The 21,170-nt window shown below is 41.3% G+C and overlaps 1 protein-coding gene and 1 long non-coding RNA gene across 11 annotated transcripts in view; one reads left to right on the top strand and one right to left on the bottom strand.

Annotated features, from left to right (window-relative positions):
- Positions 1-19,456, bottom strand: part of ERBIN (erbb2 interacting protein) — a 229,461-nt gene extending 210,005 nt beyond the window's left edge. For 3 of the 10 annotated variants that reach the window (XM_008170647.4, XM_008170649.4, XM_008170650.4), the window contains exon 1: positions 13,718-14,130. The gene's annotated coding sequence lies outside the window, so the exon portion shown is untranslated. Of the gene's footprint in view, positions 1-12,910; positions 12,978-13,500; positions 13,597-13,717; positions 14,131-14,215; positions 14,426-19,335 lie in introns of those variants that run through there. The other 7 variants (XM_042841743.2, XM_042841744.2, XM_042841742.2 and 4 more) reach the window with 7 other exon arrangements.
- The window catches only part of LOC135972353 (uncharacterized), a 35,888-nt gene continuing 29,371 nt past the window's right edge, over positions 14,654-21,170 (top strand). The window contains exon 1 of the long non-coding RNA XR_010588781.1: positions 14,654-14,680. This is a non-coding gene — a long non-coding RNA (uncharacterized LOC135972353). The remainder of the gene's footprint in view (positions 14,681-21,170) is intronic.

Below are 21,170 nucleotides of genomic sequence, written 5' to 3'. Positions count from 1 at the left end.
TACTAAAGTGAAAAGCTCCAGAGTCAGGTGCTAAGGAAAGCACCAAAAGAAAGGTTAATCTTTGACAAACAAGGCAGCAACTACAACTTAGAGATAAATTAGAACAGAACATATGCTTTATCTCCTTTTTTTCCTCTACATTAATTGATACATACCCCCTGGTCCATATGACTAGCTCTTCATAGCAGTTTATGGAGGATTAGTCTTTGTTTGCTTTGAAGGCTGGTTCCAATGTGGCCTCTTCCCCATACATTTGCGTGGATAGCCATATAGTGAGTCACCATGTGTTCCAGTATTTGCTTTCCCCATGTTCACTTAGTTTTACTCTCACTAAACCTGCTTAACGTTTATCTACTTATGGTCTCTCTCACTCCTGGAGGAAGGGAGGTTAGAAGTATGGTAGAACATAAGAAAGTCGTTATTATTAGTTATATTTGATACTGCACACTTCAGGTCAGGAAGAAATATGAAGAGCTATAGAAGTCATTATTTCTGTTGCAATAGGCAGTTTTGGCGTTAGAATAGTTTGGCGGTTCTCCTAATAATTTTGTTACAAATATATTCTATGATGGTTTCCAGAGGACTAGTATTTTTCTCTCCTTAGAGAGAGGAGAAAAAGGTACCACTACTTATGGAACTCAACCATTAAGCAGACATGCTGGCTACAACAGAAAAACAGCATGGTAATACAAAAACTTCTTTTGTGAAGAAAACTATAACAAGTCCCTTCAAATATTTATTAAACATTTGGTTACTGTATCTTAGTCCTGGTTTAAAGGGAAATTCCACTGACTTCCAAAAGGTCATGGGCCAGTTCATCTTCCCAATTTCTACATTAATATTCAGCTTCTATTTCCCTGGTTACCACCAACAAATATTTAATATTCAGAGATAGATGTTTTTTAAAAAAAAAGAAAAACTGAAAATATATGTGGACTAAAAATAAGGCACCTACAATAAGGGTGGGCTACTGTGTGCCTGCAAGTCAATGGTCATTCCTGGATACTCAGTACTTTTTAAAGTCAGTCCACTTATTTAGGAGCTTAAATAGGGATTTTGTATCTCAATAAAAAACATTTTTTTAAAAAGTCTTGATCATAATGTTTTCAGTCAAAAGCAGCAGAATTTAAATAATATTGATATGTTTCATTTTCCTACAACACAAAAACATGTTATTCATTAGGAGAGATTATCTGAAACTGAGAATCAGTTACCTAGATGCCTACGCAAACATGATCACGTCTACCCCTCCTTTTTGCGTGTAAGTAGTGGAGTAGAGGGAGAAAAAGAATTATGGGGGAAAGAATTTGCAACAGCCTTCTGTTTTGCCCTCGCCTGCTCCTTACTGGAAGTGAAAGACACACTAAATATCTTAAAACCCTGTACAGACATGTCAATGTTACCTAATCTAAGTTTCAGATATCTATCTCCACTACCATTCTTTGTCAGAAACCTAGAATTAATCTGTTTCAATTCTATTTCTATAGTACTCTGACTACCATTGCTTTTATTCTATTCTGTGCAGGGCTGGTTTAATTTAGCTAGATATCTACTACCAAAAAGCAAATACAAAAATACTCTAGTGAGAAGCCTAACTCCCACTCACCAGAAAAAAGGGAAGAGTGCTAGGATTCCATTCAGGATGCAGTTTGGGGGCTTCAACTTTCATAGTCTCTGGGTAGGAAATGCCTAATTAATTTTAAGTCTGCTCCACAATTTCTCAGACTGCTGAACAAGCAAGGGTCTAGAAAAGGGGAAGGTACCAGAACAGTAGTGAATTGGAGAGAACAAACAAGGGGGGGGGGGGGGGGCAGAAAGAGAGGTAGATTTGCAGACTCAGAATCAAGCAATAAATTAAACCAATTTAAGGTATGCTCTGTTTCACACAGAATTTCTATTTTAAAAATAATTTTGGTTGAAAATCCTCTGCAAAGGAAGTCAGTAGTATCTGCAGGTTCTTCCAGGTTTAAACATTTCATATAAGGAGTCCAATCTCAGCACTGTTGAATCAGATTGGTAAATATCTACTTGTGTGATGAGTCCAACTGAAGCCAGTGTGTAAACAGGTGTTCACTAGTCAGAGTGAAGATTGAACCATCAACCCCAAGGAATTTACTTGATTGTTTTGGAGTTTTTTGTCTGATGATATTTGGCCAAAGTTTTTCACATTTCACTACTGACGTGAATGGGGAGGAAGGCAGAAGAGCGTTTAACAAACTCGCAACCATCCCACTACTTCCTTCCACTTTCTCCAGCAATGAGGGCATAATCCTTCACTCAGGATGCCATTGCCTGCTACCGCAATATCACCAATCATCATTATTCCTTAAATCTAAGGTCAGAGAAAAGATAGAGCAGGGGTAGGCAACCTATGGCACGGGTGCCGAAGGCAGCATGCGAGCTAATTTTCAGTGGCACTCATACTGCCCGGGTCCTGGCCACCAGTCTGGGGGGCTCTGCATTTTAATTTAATTTTAAATGAAGCTTCTTAAACATTTTAAAAACCTTATTTGCTTTACATACAATGATAGTTTAGTTATAGATTATAGACTTAGAGAAAGAGACCTTCTAAAAACATTAAAATGTATTACCGGCATGTGAAACCTTAAATTAGAGTGAATAAATGAAGAGTCGGCACACCACTTCTGAAAGGTTGCCGACCCCTGAGATAGAGGATTTGGCACAGGATCCCAGGAATTCCATATTTCTCCTCTCCTGTTTAAGGTTAAAGCAGGAAAAATCCTATAGAATAATATTCCTATTTCACCACATATCTCCAACAGAAACAGTATGAATTGCACGAGTCTCAGCAGTTTCACACTGCTAAGGAAAATAAATGCAGTAGCACAAATGTTATTTTCCTTAGAAGTAGTAGGAGAATGCAACAAGGTACACACAAATGGAAGGGTAACAGAGACAGACAGGAATGAGGTGGTGCTGGCTCAGTGGGCCTATGCCAATGTGTTTCAGTTCAGGACAAAGCTGGGACCATTATTCTGGTTGCTGGTAACGTTGCAGCTCAGCTCTTTTGGGACAGATTGAGGAAGGGAAGGATTAGGTAGCTAGCTTCTCTGCAGTTCCAAGAGCTATTTGGCTTTTCTAATAGTTCCATTTTTTTTTTATGTTCTATTGTTTCAGAATAAAATTTGGTTCTATATGCTTATGAACTGAAAAAGTCTGTGTTAGGAACAATCCTGAGAAAAAGCAGGATTTTCTAATTTAAAATAATTCTGAATGCATGATTCCATGATAGTTAACCCAAAAAACCATTCAAAACTGCCTTTGTTCAATGAATTATGCAAAAGGGTAATGTACTAGAGAAAGAGATAACTGAACAATCCTTTAGCTATTTCTCCTGTATTTACATTTCTCATCTTGTCTATCAGACTCCAAGTTCAGGGTTCTTTGGTCTATGTATTTTTTTCCTTTTAAAACTGAAACACTCAAGCAATGACATTTTAACATTCTGTAACTAAAAAACTTAAGAGATCCACACAGTGTTTTCAATACATATTCCTTCCTATTAACCTCCTGCAGAACAAGATATTAAAAAGTATTTTTTTCTATCACTGTAAAGCAGATTGGGGGGGGGGGGAAGAGGGGGGAGAAGAGGAAGAGGAGAAAGACCTCCAAAAAGAATTCTGGGTTTTGGTATGTTTGTTTTGAATACTCTACCCAATAAAAAGAATAAATGGAATAGTTGTTTAGGGGAAAAGGAGGTGAACACTAGTCTAAAGCAAGTCCTACTGAGTATGTGTCACTCTCTTTTACTTAAAGACCCTCCTTATAGCCAGCTGATGAACCACGATTCCAACAACCCATTATAGGATGACGGGATGCTCCAGATCACATAGATGTATTATATTCAGTATGAAATGAAAAATTCAAGACAACCCAAAACATGACACCCTGTTCTAACCATCTATGTTATGGTCATGTAAGAAAAGTTGTGACTAGAAGTACTCAGTTGGGTATATCCTCCTATAAAAATCCAATGCTAAATGGCAGGCCAACATTCTGAATCACCACTGGTTTACTGCAAAAACAACAAGGAGTCCGATGGTTTATTGCAGTTACTCTTACTTCTGTTTGCAACAGCTTATCAACATCTTTGCTTGTGACCCATTAAAGTGTCCTGCAGTGATAAAGAGAACAATGCAATTTTTATATCTGCATATTATATATCCTGTACTTTGAGCATTTTTCCATGAAAGCCCTCATGAGATTGGTATGCTACCAAACCCACCCTGACTTACTATTAAGAGCCACACAAGGGCATGAGGAAGTATCTTTTATTGGACCAACTTCTGTCCACTTTGTCTCTCTACCATCCTGGTACCAACATGGCTACAACAACACTGCATTTTAAGAGCTAGGTATTATTGTTATCATTAGTTAAAAATACAGGCCCCGATCCTGCAAACATTTACGCATATGAGGAATTTTAAATACATGCATAAATACCTGCAGGATCAGAACCATAATTTGCATAGAAGTTTTCAAAAGAAAAGATATGTCTATAATTTCCACTAGTTTAATTGCATCAGTTTGGATGTAAATGTTTCCTGCAATTAAGTTCCAAGTTAAAGCTTCCCTCCCATCTTCTGGGTAATTTAAATGAGTTGTAGTTTCTATTTTACAGCAACCTGCTACATAAAGGAGGAAAGTTACTGCTTAGAACAGGGGTGGGCAAACTTTTTGGCCCAAGGACCACATGTGGTTGGGGAAATTGCATGCAGGGCCATGAATTTAGGGCTGGGGCAGGGGGTTGGGTTGTGGGGTGTATGAGGGTACTCAGGGTAGGGGGTTGAGGTGCAGGAGGGGTACAGGGTGTGGCAGGGGGCTCAGGGCAGAGGGTTGGGGCACAGGAGGAATGCAGCAGGGGGCTCATGGCAGGGGGTTGGGGTGCAGGAGGGGTGCGGCAGGGGTTGGGGTGCAGAGTGAAGGAGGGGTGCGGACTCCGGCCCGGCGCCACTTACCTTGAGTGGTTCCGGGGTGGCAGCGGGGCTAAGGCAGGCTCTCTGCCTGCCCTGGCCCCGTGCCGCTCCTGGAAGCAGCCAGCAGCACGTCCCTGCAGCCCCTGGGGGAGGGCGGAGGCAGAGGGCTCCATGTGCTGCCCTCGCCTGTGGGAACCTCTCCTGAAGCTCCCATTGGCCACGGTTCCGTTCCTGGCCAATGGGAGCTGCGGGGGACGGTGTCTGCAGGTGAGGGCAACACGCGGAGCCCTCTGAGCCCCCTCTCCTCCGGGGCTGCATGGACGTGGTGCCAGCCATCCCAGGGCAGTGTGGGGCAGGGCAGACTCCTGCCTTAGCCCTGCAGTGCCATGGGGCCTGTAGTTTGCCCACCCCGGCTTAGAAGGTATAAACTCCACAAGGATTCTCAGTCCTGGGTCTCAGAAGACAACCAGAACTCTAACTTCTACATTTTTCTACACTAGAACTTCTCTGGGTTCCAGGCAGCAACCCTCACAATTCTTATCTTCAGCCAGCCTTCCCTCCCCAAATATCTGGAATCGCCTAAACAATTGAAGGATCGGGGCAGGAAAGCAGTACGCACCCCAGGAAGCACAAATAGTTGCCTTACTAATACTTGTAAGACAAGAAGCACCAGTGCTAAAACTGAACAATTTGCTGAGAGTCTGCTCCTGGTATATAGGCACTGAACTTGGCATAAAGTGTGTTCTAATTGCAACGAGAGTTCCTAGCACTCCCCAGTCAGCGTTAACCCTTCAAAGCAACCTCATCGTGTATCAGGAACAATTTAGCTCGATCACTGATCATACACTATGTCTTCTGAATCATTTTCATTCCTTGCACAAGAACATAAATTCCTGGGGAATTCCATAAACCTTTTTATGAAACTTCCTGAAGTTGAGGGGTTTGACAGCAACGCATCAGAGACCCACTGGCTCTCCTGATACTTCCTATCTTAGCTTCTTCCATCAAGGGTCCATCTCAGAGGCCTGATCCCATTAACTTCAGTGGGAACTGGAGTCTTTTCACTGACTTAATGGGTACTGGACCAGATGCCAAGGTAAGCTGAAGCACAGTACCACCCATTTGAAGTGCCAAGGTTTGGCAAAGCATTTGGCTTAAATGGAGACAACGTAAAATACTTCGGTAGTAAGGCTATCCCTCCAGGTCTACCAAGGAAGCTAGATTTGTACCAACCCAAAGTTCAAGCAATTAACTGTCTTTCTTGGTCAACTCTGGCTATTTTTTCAAGGATAAGCCCTATAAACAACTCCGAGCAGCCTCATGAGAATCCCCCTGAGGTGCCTCAAAGAGGGTTTAGAGGCATTCCCCATGTTGTCTCAATAGTCAGAGTGACAGCAGCTGCCAAATCTGACACAAACAAATGATGCAGTGTGTGTTAGTCTGTTACAGATGTTGTTTTGCTGTATGGACATGACCTGAAGCAATTGAGCAGTCTCAGTTTCTTAGTCCCTCAGAAGGAAAGAACAACTTCCTGAAATAAATGATACAACAAACATGTGTGAGAGCACCTTGGGTAAACATCAAAGCACCACAAAACTACTTAACTGCTGAAATACACACCCAAAAGGCTAAGGACTAACACACTGCAGTGCTGAAAAATAGGTGCTAAAAACATTACTAGAAAGGTGGGCCAAAGCACTGAGATAAGCACCCAACAATTTTAATAAAATTTTCCCTTGCTAGAATGTGTGGCACAATAAAGGATATCAGAGAATGCTAGAGCAGAGATTAGAGACACACAGCTCCCGTAGAAAGCTCCAACACTGACTGTGGTCAAGAAAGAACTGATGGGAAGGTTCCAGAGGCAGGCACATGATGACAAACAGAAAGGCTGACTCTTATGCCATTCCTCTATGGCAATCTGTAGGGATACTCTAAGCTCTTGACTTTTTTTTATAACCTGTTTCACACTGGAGAACTGATCTTTAAGAGCATGAATTCTGATGATGACCTCTTCAAATGAGGACAAAACTGATTTGGGAGAGATAATATTAAAGGAATTTTTAATTTCAATGACTTGCAATGTTTAGGGAGATTACAACCACTTCAGTTACTAAAACTAATGCTAGCGCTCAGTGTATGCGGGTACAAAGTTCACCTAACAGTCTGCAGAAAGACAAATATAGCCTGAGTGTCTGCTTCAAACAGGTAATTTGACCTAAAATAAAATAAAAAAATAAATGAGAGAGAGAGCGCGCGCGTGCTCCGTAGAGATGTTTTTAATGCATTTCCTTTCTGGGGGTTTCTAGCAGTTAAATTCCACTTGTGCTCTCTGCAACTGTTCCCTATGGTGCTGTCTGGCATTCCAGAATAACCAAAGCACATAGCACTCAGGACACATTTCCTCCCTCACCCCTGGCAAACAGGTATGACAGCGGTTACAAGATGTGGTGGCATAGCTCCATTATGATGGCTCTACATCAGCAAGGGGAATATTCTATGCTGGAGGAAGTTCTGGCATGGGAGGGGAAAGGAAGTCCATTTAAGACCACACCCCAGACTCAGCACCTGCTGTATGACAGTCACTTTTACCTTCTACTATTACAAGATGCACCTAAGAAAACTGAATGGAATTAGAGAATAAATTTTTATTCCTCCGTCCCCATATTTCCTTTGTGCATTTGACACAACTCTGTGTATAGCCAATATTGCTGTTCCCCCGCTCACAAGAGTCTTTTGTACAACATCAGGGAATGTGTAAGTGTAGTTATAAAACCACAAAACTTGACAGGAAAGTAAGGGTAGAGATTGTACCCTATTTTTCTTTTAATTGATGGATGGGATTTCTAACTTTTTAAATACAGATTATTCCAAAATAAACAGCTTTCTCCCACAAAAACTGAATTGCTTTTGTAGGCCTACACTTACAGGGGAACCTGTTTGCAAAAAAAAAAAGACAAGACAAGATTATGGCTAATGATAGAATCAGATGAATGTAGGAAATAGGGCTATCAATCGCAGTTAACTCAAGCTATTAACTCAAAACAAATTAACTCAGTTAAAAACATTGATTAATCACAGTTTTATTCGTATTGTTAAACAGAATATCAACTGAAATTTATTAGAAATGTTTTTGGACATTTTTCTACATTTTCAAATATATTGATTTCAATTACAACACAGAATACAAAGTACATAACTAAACTCAAAAATAAAATAATTAAAACTTTAGAGTCTACGAGTCCACTCAGTCCTACTTCTTGTTCAGCCAATCACTAAGACAAACATGTTTGTTTACATTTACGGGACATAATGCTGCCCACTTCTTATTTACAATATTACCTGAAAGTGAGAACAGGTGTTCTCATTGCACTTTTGTACCAGCATTACAAGATATTTACATGCCAGATATACTAAAAATTCATATGCCCTTTCATGCTTCAACCATCATTCCAGAGGATATGCTTCCGTGCTGATGACAGGTCAGATGCCAACAACAGAAAATTGATTTTCTTTTTTGGTGGTTCAGGTTCTATAGTTTCCGCATCATAGTGTTGCTTTTTTAAGACATCTGAAAGCATGTTCCACACCACACCTGAGTGAACTTGTAATCTCTAAAGTTTTGCATGGTTTTATTTTTGAGTTTAGTTATGTAAAAAAAAAAAATTCTACATTTGTAAGTTGCACTTTCACAATAAAGAGATTCCATTACAGTACTTGGATAGATGAATTGAAAAATACAATTTCTTTTGTTTGTTTTTACAGTGCAAATATTTGTAATCAAAAATATAAAGTGAGCACTGTACACTTTGTATTCTGTGTTTTAATTGAAATCAATGTATTTGAAAATGTACAAAAACATCCCAAAATACTTAAATAAATGGTATTCTATTATTAACAGTGCAATTAAAACTGATTAATCGTGATTTTTTAAAAAAATCGCTTGACAGCCTTAGCTGGAAGAGTCCTCAAGATATCATTTAGTCCAGCACCGTGCACTGAGGCTGGATCAAGTATACCTAGACCATCCCCTACAGGTTAGGCAAAGCCTTCACTCATGGGGATTTTACAACCTCCCTTGGAAGCCAAATCCAGTATAACAACCCTTTCTGTTAGAATGTTTTTTCTGATACCTAACCTAAATCTCTCTTGCTGCAGATTAAGCAGTCTCAGCAGGCATAAGAGAGGAATTGATCATCATCCTCTTTATAACAGCCTTTAACGTATCTGAAGACTTATGAGGTCCCCCAACAGCCTTCTTTACTCAACACTAAACATGCCCAGTTTTGGGGGGGGGTTTAAGCCCTTCCTCATAAGTCAGTTTTTCTAAAAAAAAATTGCTACTCTCTTCTGGTCTCCCTCTAGTCTGACCACATCATTCTAAAGTGTGGCACACAGAACTGGCCACAGTACTCCAACTAAGTCTAACCAATGCTGAGTAGAGCAGGACTACTACTTCCCATGTCATCCAGACAACACTCTTATTAGTATACCACCAGCCTTTTTAGCTGGTCGTATATGCTTCACATTGTTGGCTCATTCAATTTGTGATCCACTATCACCACCATATTCTTTTCTACAGTACTACTGCCTGGTCAGTTATTCCCCATTTTGTAGTTGTGCATTTTTCCTTCCTAAGAAAAGTAGCTTCAGCCTGTCTACTGAATTTCATCTGGCTTGAATTTTCCAAGGTTGTTTTGAATTCTAATCCTGCCCTCCAAGTGCTTTCAACCCCTGCCAGCTTGGTATCATCCACAAATTTATGAACACACTCTCCACTCCATTATCCAAGTTATTAATGAAAACATTGAATACTATCAGACCCAGGACTGACTCCTGCAGGACTGCATTAGGATATGCCCTCTCGGTTTGATGGTGAACCATTGTTAATTACTGTTTCAGCATGGTCTTTCAACCAGTTGTGCACTCACATTAAATTACTTATAATCTAGATCACATTATCCTAATTTGCTTATTTGAGAACCAGTTACAATGCTGATGTCCTCCAACATAATTGAAGTACGGTTCTGTTAGGGTTAAAACAAAGTTTGGTTCCATTTAGACCTCTCTCTCAATTGTACAAAGCCTTGGACACATCCTATATCTGCAAAATGCAAACACCAACTCAGTGCTGAAATATCATTCCTCTGCACAACCTCCAGAAAAAATAAAACCATACGAGAAATTAAATGAAGAGCAACAGTGCTAAAACCAGCTATATTAAAAGCTCAAGGATTGTAAAACAAACATTTTACATTGTTGAATAGTAGGTAACTGCTAAGCAAAAACACTGCACAAAAATAGAGATAAAGGATATCCCAAAAATACTACAAAATAATAATTAAGAATCATTTAGAATACATTTTATAAATAAAATGAACACTCTGCTTCTGTTTGAATATTTACATTCTATTGTGACAAGTATCATCATCACTTGTACAGCAATTCAACTGTTTTAACCATGCAAAAACATAAACATTACTCCATCTGACACTCTGTGTTTATAGCAATTTCCACCCAAAGCATATTTTAATCAAAAATGTCACCTGTAAGCACCTGTTAGCTGCCTGTACCAACAGTAGTATGCTCTCATGGGCATGAGCTATTTTCAGGTCAATAAGAAAAGCTTTCCCTCCCAAAACTGTCAAACCTTCCTTCAAAAATAGTAGTTTATTCCAGAAGGGAAACCTCACTGAAGAGCCTACACTTGATATTATCATAAATGTTCATATTCTCAAAAACGCCACAAGAGATTGATAAGCAACCCTAAAATAATAGAAGCATGCCCATCATTCTGAATAAGAGGGAACTTTTCTCTTCTGAAGTATTTCACTTTCAGAAGGAAGAAGGTAAACTAATAATGGTATAAAGTTGTAAAGGTGAGAAAAATTCATTTACATTAAACCGAGTGGAAGTAATCATATCAAACTTCCCCTAACATGCTAAAAAAGTATTAACTATATTCTAAACCCATTGGAAAAGTTCAATATTGCCATTTACCTTAAAGCCATACACTATGCATGAATGCCATTAAAGAAAAAAACCCATACATTTACTTTCGCACACCACCATTTTATGAACACTTGAATAAAAATTGCTAATAGCTCTTCATCCCTAAAAGTCCCTAAGTCAACTTTATTTGAACTTGATATGTTATTAGACAGTATTTGTACATATCTACTTAAATAACTAAAGTATCTACACACTGAATAGTGATGTTCTTGTGGCTATTCTGCTACCCTCAACTGGATTTTGTACACCACTATAATTGTATTTTTGATATTTTCATTTTAAGTAGCTGTGTTACAAGACAATATTTGTTTGTACATATTTAACTCAACTGAGGTGGGGGGAAAGTGTTACATTAAGTCTTATGTTCATAAAGTGGCAGTAGCACACCAAGTTAAAAGATTTCAATAAGATACCAAACACATTTTTAAACCATTGATTGACACAGCACCATATATAGCATATATACACAGTCACACAACCTACCTACCAGCAGGTTTAACATTTTATAAAATGAATTGATCAAAAATTACAATTTAAAGATTTGACTACCATGTAATTTTTTAGTCTCAAACACTGTTGGCTGCAAAAAAGAATAAGTTCTCTAATACATACTAAACTATATTAATGAAATTAATGCCATTCTGTGTCAACTATTAGCTTTAAGTTTCAGTGAACTGCACTTTTGTCATTTAAGAAGGGCCTTGTAGCTGCCATAGTGACAAAACTGTAGTTTAAAAAGTTGCAGCCCCAAGTACAAGGATCCTTTCTTCTACATGGCACTGAAAAATACCTAGTGCATCATCAGAAAAACAAAAGGTCTGAAAAGAAACAAAATTGCATCCATTAGGAATACAGTGGTTTACAACTAAATTTGTCATGCGTTACTACATTTTTTTTCCCCCTGTAGAACCTAGTCATTATTGGGAATGAAGCACTGCTTTACAAAGTGATCGTTCTTTGTAAAAGGATTACTCTGTTTATACTTCATTGCTTTACTGCCAAGCATAAACCATATAAGGAAAATGAAGTTCAATGTCATCTATTTTGTTTAGTTCTTTCAGATGCCCAAGAATAACCTTTTCTGTTGCCCATGAAGTCTATAAATTGTAAACCCGATCACTTGTACTTTATCACTTGAAAAAGCTATTTTGTATCAATACAAATTTGTCATTTTTCCACTAAAGACTAATATTACTAAACCAGTTTGTGCTAGATAAATAATTGTTTCGTATCTACACAAAACTGCCTACTGTTATTTATCTGATCTGGGTCATTAGATATTTTACTTTGTTGAAAAACAGACAGATACAGTAAGTATAAAAGGTTCACACAAAGGTGAACTTATTTGACTGTCAGGTGCACATGCTTCTCAGACATGCCAGTTCCATATTTCTACACCAGACTGATCAGACACCATATACAATCAGCATAACTGAAAACACACCACCCTCCAATTTGTTACACAAGGACAAGAATTTAGACTGTCTTCTACCAAGGGGAACACAAACCAGTCCCAAGTTATGGCCTTTAATGCATTATTTGCGAAGATATACAATACTTGAATGATTTTCTACATAAATGCAGGAGGGAGGTCTCTCTCAGCACAGGTAGTTTTGGAACCCCAACGTAATCAACATCTGGTAATTGCCTTTTTGAAGCATCTTAAACCAAGCTGTGATACAGCTTGTAGAAACTTTGTTAAATGTTTGTTTAATGCAGTAAGTCAAGACACAAAGTAACTTGTAGTAGTCACAATTATGCAATACTGCAAACATCTTGTTAAGGATACCACATTGAATTGAGCTTGTGCATTTTCTTACCCCTGCAACATATTTTGATGAGAAGTCTTATCTAAAGCAATGAAAACTAAATTGTAGTCACTAACTTTTTAACCAAAATTATACCATATGAATTTTTAGAATCAGTCCTTACAGTAACTCATATTAAAGTATGCTATTTACCATTCTTTTGTCTACATAGATGTTATCAGAATAATCTTCTACAGCTTCCAAATTTAGGGCATATTTCCTGCATATGAAAAAAGGCAATTTCTATTGTAAGGAGAAGTGTTAGTTATCCTCCCCCCAGATATTAAGATAAAATTAAACAAACTAACTCCTCTCCAATTAAATAGGTAGCCAAACTCTTCATTTTGAAGAGCAGAAGAAAAGTAATGCAACCTTATTTACAAAGGACTAAGTAAACAATTTTTTTTACAAATAAAGACCAATAGTTCTTTTGAAAGGGTTCACATATCAGATGGCCAGAGGAAAGGAACCAACACCCCTGAAAGAGTAAGGAAAAATAGTAAATATAGTGATCTCCAAAACCTGGACTTCTTTTAAGTAAAAAAGAAAGAGTAGCACCCTTTGGAAGTGCTTATTTGCAAAGAAGGGAACTAAGCTGCCAGGCTTAGTAACTATTTCTGAAGAGAACGATTTAAAAAAAAAAAAAAGCACAAACGCATAACCAGGCAGTTTCACTTCAATACTCCATCCTGCTGAACAAAGAAACTTCTGTGTTTGAGGAGCTTAAAAACTTTCGATCTCACCAGATTCTTGTTGCAACCTCCATGGAAATAACGATCCCACTCACACAAATAGCATTGGAAGAGACAAAAGGAGACTCAGGCTTATTTCAGGCAGACAACACAGCCCACCAAGGAAAATAAAGGCCAAAAACAGGATATCAGAATGAAACGCCAGCTCCTTCCTTTCCCCTCCCCTCGGCGCAAGGCTTCTTCACCAAACCTCCTCCGCACCGCTTACCTTTGATCGCGGCGGTCTCAAGAAGCTTCACCCCACGCCAGCGGGGCTCCTTTCTACCCCCAAGGAAAATTTTAAATCCAACCAAGTTTTCTTCCCGTGGGCCGAGCGGATGCAGCCGCTTTCGGCCGTGAGGCAGGACTGGGGCGGGGGGAAGCAGCGCCGGCTTCTCGGCACCCCCGATCCCAGTTACAGTGGCTGGCCGATCCCAAGCGAGTCACAGTCCCCCGGCCGCGGCGCTGAAGAGTCACTTCCTGCCCCGGGCACAGCCACAGACGGCGAGTCCGCAGCGTCCACCCAGCAGCCCTCCGCACCCGGCTCGCTCCCCTACCGCCCGGCCCAGGCTGCCTCCTCCCCGCTCTAGGCCAGCTCGGCGCGCCGAACCCGCCCCGCCCGCTTATTGTCCTATAGCGACTGCCGCATACAGCCCAGCCCCGCCCGCCCTGCGCCGCCAACCGCCGCCAGGGGCGCGAGGCGAAGAACGAAAAGCTCCTTCCTCACCTGCCCCTTCCTCTGCCCGCTCCCCGCGCCCGGGCGGCTGCAGGGGGAGCCGCGAGTAGCCGAGCCACGTCCCGCCCACGCCGCAGCCAAGGGTGCCCGCGATACACAAGGCGGCAGCACCGCCGCCCAGCCAGGGGGAGACTCTGCAGCGCCGCCGTGAGGGAAGGGCGGACGCGCCTCTCTCTCTCACACTCCCTCCCCCTGGCCGCTAGGGGAGAACCCGCCTGCCTCACCCCAGAACCAGACAACAAGTCTGAAGCTGAGTGCGAGCGGCGGCGGGTCACAGCCAATCCGGAGCCAGAGCCTCGAGAAGGGCGGCCATCCCCAACCAATCACTGCGCTCCGCGAGCGAGGCCTCAGCAAGTTGCGTTGCGTGAAACAGGGAAGTGGGAGAGCGAGGAACACACGAGGGAGGGGGTAGGGGAAGAGGGAGGGTGTGGGGAAGTGGCAGCAGTGCACGGAAAGGTAGGAGAGAGAGAGGAGGAGGGGGAGGGAAATGAAGGGAAACGGGAATAAAGTAGCCGAGAAAAGGCTTGACCTTGGTCAAAAAGAAGAACAGGAGTACTTGTGGCACCTTAGAGACTAACAAATTTATTAGAGCATAAGCTTTCGTGGACTACAGCCCACTTAACGTTCGCGTTTCTCTCGTTACACCCCAAATGCTGCAGCAGCTGCAGCCTTTAGCACGCTACAGTTCTCTGTGTATAAAAAAGCTACAGCTCTTAGTTGTTGGTGCCCTTTTTCTTCCTCGTTAAGCAATCGCCACGTGGTTTCGCTGTCTGTTTTTTCTAGGGTAAAGGTGTAACTATTTTATTCTACTTCTTTTTGGCAGAGTTAATGCAATGAAGGGTGCGGTGGCTCATTTTTCTTTTTAAGGAAAGGTGTCAGTTGTTTAGACAAACTCAATCTGGATTCTGCAATGACAGTTGTTTCCTTAGGTGTAAGCAGCTCAGCATCATAATTTATTAATTGTACATATTACAGTCAGTCCTATGCCAGGCTTTTGTTCTCTTGCATTCATAACAACCTTGTTAGTTATCACTCCAATGTACCATTTACCTCCAGTATTTTTATGGGGGAGTAGGGTGAATAGGGCACAGTGCCACCTGGGGAGTTTCCAAAAGATATAAAAAAGAAGTGTTTGTGTGTTCTTTTAGAGGACTTAAATGCTAATAATAGTACCATGTTATAGTTGGGATGTTGCACACAAAGCTAGGAAATTCAGAGTAGTATTTCCCACTGAAATATTTGATCCCTTTCTACATAAGTAGCATTTTGCTGAATGTGCTATTAACTTTAATGTTTCATAACATGTAAGCATATGTGAAATGTGGCTAGCAGATTTGTTGTGTGTCACATGATTTATTCATCTGTGTATGTTAAATCTCAACAATATGTGGTAGTAACTGTTTTTGCATTTTGTATCCTTAGTTTTTAAATGTTTCAGTGAATCTGTTGCTTATGTAAAATGCCAGATTGACAATTCTGGAGTCTGAAGTTCTGCTAAGCCACAGGACACTGCACTAGTAACAGCAGGGCAGAGTTCCACGTGCTGGTCACCTTATGTTCCTTAATCATGTTCTGAAGGGACCGCTTCTAAGGATGATGTTTTCATGCCCATTTAATCCTTGGCCACTCCAGTGGGACTGCAAGCAAATGTGCCAGTAGGAATGGTGATTCTGTATATTAATATGTGCCCATTAAGAATGGGACTAAACCCAAACTCTTTATGTAGGGTACTGAACAGCCATGAGATAATAATGATTTCTGGTCGCTAACAGCCTACACCTGATTTCAGCACACACCTACGCCATATCTCCATGACTAAAGACGTATGCCGGTATAACTACGTTGCTCAGGGTTGTGAGAAAAATCATGTGGATCGGGGTGTGGGTATGGACATGATTACCCCTCTTGCGGAGGTGGTTTAACTACACCAATGGGAGAAGCTCTTCCATCAGCATGATAGCATCTTCACTAAAGCGCTACAGGCAGGTGCAGTCCTATAGCACTGTACATGAAGACAGGCCCCTAGAAGTGAAAAGTTCTATATACCATTGCCATTTCCCTGAGATTGATCATTAGATCAATTACCACTTCAGTTCAAAGAGCATTACTGTTACCATTCAGTTCACTGACAGGTTATGGGTGAGAGAAGTTTAGTTGAGAATTAAGTGCAGATGATCATATTTAAATAAATGCACATAAGTTTGACTATGCCTTCAACTGTTTATTTGAATATTTTCATATATATGGGAATTAAATATTTTTCTATCATGTTCAATTATCCAAATATGCATCCGAAGAAGTGAGGTTTTTACTCACGAAAGCTTATGCCCAAATAAATCTGTTAGTCTTTAAGGTGCCACCAGACTCCTTGTTGTTTTTATCCAAATATAGAAACTCGTACACTTTTATTAGAACAATAATGCATTAGACTACTTTCACTCACTTATTGCTCCTATATTTTTCTCAGATAATCCCCTCCTCACTTTAATAAAGCACACATACCTAATTGAGAACAACTATGCCAAATTTTAAACTTTTAAATAAAAGCATTGGAACCATCAGAGTCGGAAGAGGTCTTACATATTTTTCTAAACCTTGAAACCACTATCATTTTCTGGTGCTCAGATAAGTCATTTTCTTCAAAACAACTCACCTTTGGGCTAGAATCAACTGTGACAAACTTCGGCCCCCCAAAGTTAAAAATAGAGACTTTGAATCAAAGTACCTCTTGACTCATCAGCATAGTGTCACTACAGTGGTACCTGTAGACAAGTTTCTCATCCCATGTGAACTGTTGAGAGTTCCTACCCAGTATCCAGCAATGCATCTTTATCTTAAGTAATATTATCACAAGATGGTAATTTCCCAGTGATGTTCTCCTTTTTTCCCGCCATGAACTCTTTCAGGCACTTGCCTTATGCATGAGATTACCATACCCCTTCTTTAGTGCAGATTACTCTTTAGCAATGTTTGTTGTGAATTGCCTAATGCATCTACTAATGCAGCTGGAATAATAGATGGGTGTGGGAAATTCCCTGTGGCTGTTGGTCCCATACAACATCTAGTATAAAGAACAGGAGTACTTGTGGCACCTTAGAGACTAACAAATTTATTAGAGCATAAGCTTTCATGGGCTACAGCCCAGTTCTTCGGATACTTGTGGCACCTTAGAGACTAACAAATTTATTAGAGCATAAGCTTTCGATGCATCCGAAGAAGTGGGCTGTAGCTCTAATAAATGTTAGTCTCTAAGGTGCCACAAGTTCTCCTGTTCTTTTTGCGGATATAGACTAACACGGCTGCTACTCTGAAACATCTAGTATAGTCAGTTTTAGTTTCAGTGTAAAATTTTGTTTTATTTATGGTATTAGCCATCCCAAATCAAACAATGTAGCCCCAGATTAAAAGAAAATAGTTAGCCTACAGCTCCTCATGATGTTTTATTAGACAAGATAAAACTATATATACAAATTAAGAAAATACCAAACGTTATTCTAGGGATTTAAAAGGGCTATAAATACCAAGACACTGTTTAGAATGATTATAGCTTCAGGAAACTTCAAATGCAGTGGGATTCATTACTATAGTGTAAATAAATCCTATAACTTCATAATTATTTTTGTTAAAAATAAAGAATTATCAATAAAAGTAAGGCAGTGCTAAAGTTATGTGAAACATAAGTACCTCTGAGACAAACTGAGTGATGTCTCTCAAAATGAATTATGTACATTCAATAGATGCTCTTGCCATAAGGGACTTGCAATCTAAGACCCTGCTCCTCCAAACCCTTATGTGCAATGTCTCAGACCATCCATGAGCTTTTCTTTATGAGAATATCCCATACTCTGACTCGTAAAATATTATCAGAGGGTTCATTTCTCTTCCAAAATTCCACCTGAGCACAACTTGATGCTATCAGTTGTTGAAACAATTTTGTATTATAAAGAGAATATTATAGCTCTTTTAATCCAGGAGAGACAGACACACTATGCATAGATCAATGGGTAATTTTGCTTTTATATGATATTACGTTTAAAGAGTTACTTCTTAAGGTTTCTAAATCTTCAAGATAGAAGATCTAGCATAATCAGACTAAAGCTCATTTAACCATTGTTCCTTGTGTTCTGGGCAGTACTCGTCAATGTTAGGAATTCCCTACTTATTTAGTTTTCAGATGAAATTTAGAACCTAATAAGTACCTAACAGTACTAGTCAGCAGCTGTTTTCAGTTGGAGAAGATTGAAAATTTCGACCTCTTATGACAGCAAGTGCGTAGACTCTAAAGAGATATTTTGTAATTTGGTGAATGCAACTTGTCAGTGATGAAAAATCTCAAAGTTAGTATGATACTAGTTTAGAAACATCAGTTTTAAGTATAATTAAAATTTGGTTAGAATACTTCTATGTGGTATATACTGGTTGTAAGTTATTATGCAATCACTTACAGCTTAGGGGTAATAAACGTTATGGTTAAAAGGAAATACCAACACAGCATTACTTATATAATACTCTTACTTCCCTAAACTTAAAACAGCTCTGAAAACAAAACAAAAATTCAATTTTTAAACCATTTCTAGCTTTAAAATTGTTGAGGGGGGGGGGGTTTCCTCCCAACATTTATATTTAATTTTCCAAACGGAGACAAATTTAACAAAAAATGCAGCTGCCAGGGATTACCTATTAGAACATGTTTAGACCAAAGTAGATTACAGGAACCTCAGACAAATATGTAGAGTAATTTAACACCATACAGAGCAATAGCTTGAAAGAGGAGAAAGGAAATTTCATGCCAACAATTTATCCAGTCATGCAGAATCATCTATGCATGCAAGTAGCTCAGTAATGAGGATAATGAGGCAAGCCTCTAAATTATATACACTGTGTCAGAGAATTTGGTGAACAGTGTTTGACTAGCATGGTAGAGCATATACCTGTTCCTCTGTAGTCTCAAATATTTTCTATCATGACAATGTCCTGCACTTTACTATCCACTAACATGGGCAACCTTTAGGCAAATAGAGAATAGCAGCATTAGGAAGGAGCCTTCCCATTTTAATCCCAAAGGAACAGTGCCATATGACTGGGCAATCACAGAGAGATTGTGCACATACCTCAGTCAAGTTTCTTGGTATTCAGTATGAAGCCCAGTCCAAGTCACTGATTATTCTCCAGAGAGTCAATGAGTCACTGCACTTTGACATTCAGAATCCTTCACATGGTACGGAAAGCAGGAGACGTTATCTACTGATTCCCCAACAAGCTAAGAGTACTGACTACTGAAACATACTGTGTAAGTGCTATTTATTCTGGTAGTTAGTCACCAGACAATGACAAAGCTGTAAAACATGCCATGGGCCTTTGCTGACATTTGGCAATTACTTCTTCAGGGCCCAATCCTGCAATACATACAATACGTGGAGGTCAGTGGGACTACTCATGTGCCTAGAGACATCGCTCCTAAGTGAAGATACTTATTTAAAGAAGTCCAATGCTTAGATATTCTAGATACCAGATTTCAGCATAGAGCAGGGATCAGCAACCTATGGCACACGTGCCAAAGGCGGCACGCGGTGGCGGGCTGAGTGGCTCAGCCCACTGCCGCTCTGGGGTTCCGTTTGCTGCCCTGTTGCCAGCCGGGGTCCCAGCCACCGGCCCCACTCAGTGCCCACTGCTGGCCTGGGGACCCCCAAGGAACCCCAGGCTGGCAGTGGGCTGAGCAGGCCGGCGGCTGAGACCCCAGCTGGCAGGAGCCGGCGGCCAGAACCCCAGAGCGATGGCGGGCTGAGCCGCTCAGCCCGCTGCCGGCCTGGGGTTCCATTCACCCAGCCGGCAGCGGGCTGAGCGGGGCCAGCAGGGGGCTCAGTGGCTCAGTCCGCTGCCAGTCTGGGATGCCTGCAGCACTCAGCCTGCTGCCGGTCTGGGGTTCCGGCTACCGGCCCTACTCAGCCCGCTGCCGGTCTGGGTGAATGGAACCCCAAGCTGGCAGCGGGCTGAGTAGTGCCAGCGGCCGGGACCTCAGACCGGCAGCAGACTGAGCCGCTCAGCCCGCTGCCAGTCTGAAGTTCCGGCCACCGGCCCCGCTCAGCCCACTGCTAGTCTGAGGTCCTGACCACCAGCCCCACTCAGCCTGCTCAGCCCAGACCGGCAGTGAGCTGAGCAGGGTCTGGGATCCTTGTCTGGGATTCCAGCCACCAGCCCCGCTCAGCCCACTGCCGGTCTGGGGTTCTGGCCGCCAGCTCCTGCCAGCCGGGATCCTGGCTGCCCGTACCCCGTAACCCCCTTCCAGCCTGGGCTTCTGCTCACCCAGGATAGCAGGAGGCTGAGCAGGGCCGGCGGCTGGGACCCCGACTGGCAAGGGGCCGGCAGCCGGAACCCCAAACCGGCAGCAGGCAGAGTGCTGCCGGCTCCCCTGACTGGCAGCGGACTGAGCCACTCAGCCCCCTGCCGGCCCCGCTCAGCCCGCTGCCGGCTGAGTGAATGGAACCCCAAGCCGGCAGCGGGCTGGGCAGGGCCAGCGGCTGGACCCCAGACCGGCAGCGGGCTGAGTGGGGCTGGTGGCTGGAACCCCAGACAAAGATCCCAGGCAAGGATCACACTAAATTGATAAGATCTGCATTTGAATTTTATTTTAAATAAAGCTTCTTAAATATTTTAAAAACCTTATTTACTTTAAATACAACAATAGTTTATTTATATAATATAGACATAGAGACCTTCTACAAACGTTAAAATGTATTACTGGTACAGGAAACCTTAAATTACAGTGAACTTGGCACACCACTTCTGAAAGGTTGCCGACCCCTGGCGTAGAGTGAACAGTGAACTGTTCCAGCCATGAATACAAACCCCTGGAATTGGGCTGCCAGTGGGATGGAGACAGTGTCTCACTCCACAGCACTAGATGACAGGACCACAGTTAAAAAGGCTCATCACTGTGTGCTAGAAT

This window comes from Chrysemys picta, chromosome 6, assembly GCF_011386835.1.
Source record: "Chrysemys picta bellii isolate R12L10 chromosome 6, ASM1138683v2, whole genome shotgun sequence".
Lineage (NCBI taxonomy): Eukaryota > Metazoa > Chordata > Testudines > Emydidae > Chrysemys > Chrysemys picta.
This window is presented reverse-complemented; position numbering and strand designations above follow the sequence as displayed.